At 37.3% G+C, this 1,624-nt stretch overlaps 1 pseudogene; it reads left to right on the top strand.

Moving 5' to 3' along the window:
• Positions 1-1,624, top strand: part of LOC107661974 (G2/M phase-specific E3 ubiquitin-protein ligase-like) — an 8,218-nt pseudogene that overhangs the window by 3,933 nt on the left and 2,661 nt on the right.

Here is a 1,624-nt window from a genome sequence, read left to right as displayed (position 1 = left end):
TGCATTGCGGACTAAAGACTTAAAGACATGAAGCTTTATTTCCAAGATGATGCATGGTAAGCTTTTTCATTTCAGTACAACATAGAGCAATAGTAACAGAGGCTTGTATTGTAGTATTCATTGTATATTCAGATCAATTTCTGATACTAATACGTTCATGTTGAGTAATTCCTGAATAATTACATACATAAAGAAATAGGCTATATTTTGTGTTGGATCAGTTACCTGTGTCGGCAGTGCGCAGCAGATTGATTTAAATGATTTAAATATATCACTTATCCTGCCCAAAAAGACCATAAACATTGCCGATAACATGCTTTTCATTTCAGTACAATCAATATAGTAACGGAGGCTAGTATTATTCATTATATATTCAAATCAATTTCTGATACTAATACGTTCATGTTTAATAATTCCTGAATAATTACGTACATAAAGAAATAGGCTATATTTTGTGTTGGATCAGTTACCTGTGTCAGCAGTGCGCAGCAGACACACCCACCTAAACAGTTTAAATATATCCTGCCCAAAAAGACCATTAACATTGCAGATAACATCTGAAGTAAAAATTAATTTACATATACATAACATAAAAACTAATCCCGTTTGACTGATTTGCTTCAAATCGGGTGATTTTAGGTCAGTGTTTTAGCTGTAACTCAATGGTTCTGTCTGCCGGTAGGGATTAGTAAGATGGCGGATCGAACACTTCCAATGGCTTCACTGCCTGTTGGCAGTTTAGAACACGATGAGCGATCCAGTCATATATAGATCAGTGTGTGCAACGCATTTTACGGAGGAATTTTTCCTGAACCTGGGAGAGTAGCCTACAATGCCGTCTGTTCTGACTCACAGCCTGTAAGTATGTTTTCATATTTAAAGAATTTGCCACTGATGATTCAAACCTGAGTTTTGAGCAGTGTAGAGTAGCGCTTGTTGTTTGTCATTTCTACGTTCACAAATGCAGACATGGTTTTATGTTTACGTTACGCGATGCAATGCATAAAAAGACAGTATAAGTCAATATAATCCGTAATTATGTCCCTATATTTTGTGTTGGATCAGTTACCTGTGTCGGCAAGTGCGCAGCAGACACACCCACCTTAACAATTTAAATATATCGCTTATCCTGCCTAAAAAGACCATAAACACTGCAGATAACATCTGAAGTAAAACTGAATTTGCATACACCTAACATAAAAATGAATCCCTTGTGACTGACTCGCTTCAAATCGGGTGATTTTAGGTCAGTGTTTTAGCTGTGACTCAATGGTGCTCTCTGCTGGTAGGGATTAGTAAAATGGCGGCTCGAACACTTCCGGTGGCTTCACTGCCTGTCGGCAGTTTAGAACGCAATGAGCGATCCAGTCATTATATATAGATCAGTGGGTAAACCACATTTTAGGCCAGTCGTCTTTCTGCGCCACTTTAAATGATGTCACAGATGAGGGTGTAGTGAAAGTGCTGCAAGAGGTATAGTAATAGATGTATTTTATGTAGTTAGTAAGAAGGTTACTTCAACATTTACACACGTGGTCAGAATTGTTGGTACCCTTGGCAAATATGATCAAAGAAGGCTGTGAAAATTAATCTGCATTGTTAATCCTTTTGATCTTTTATTTTA

This window comes from Sinocyclocheilus anshuiensis, unplaced genomic scaffold, assembly GCF_001515605.1.
Source record: "Sinocyclocheilus anshuiensis isolate Anshui unplaced genomic scaffold, SAMN03320099.WGS_v1.1 scaffold603, whole genome shotgun sequence".
Classification (NCBI taxonomy): Eukaryota; Metazoa; Chordata; class Actinopteri; order Cypriniformes; family Cyprinidae; genus Sinocyclocheilus; species Sinocyclocheilus anshuiensis.
This window is presented reverse-complemented; position numbering and strand designations above follow the sequence as displayed.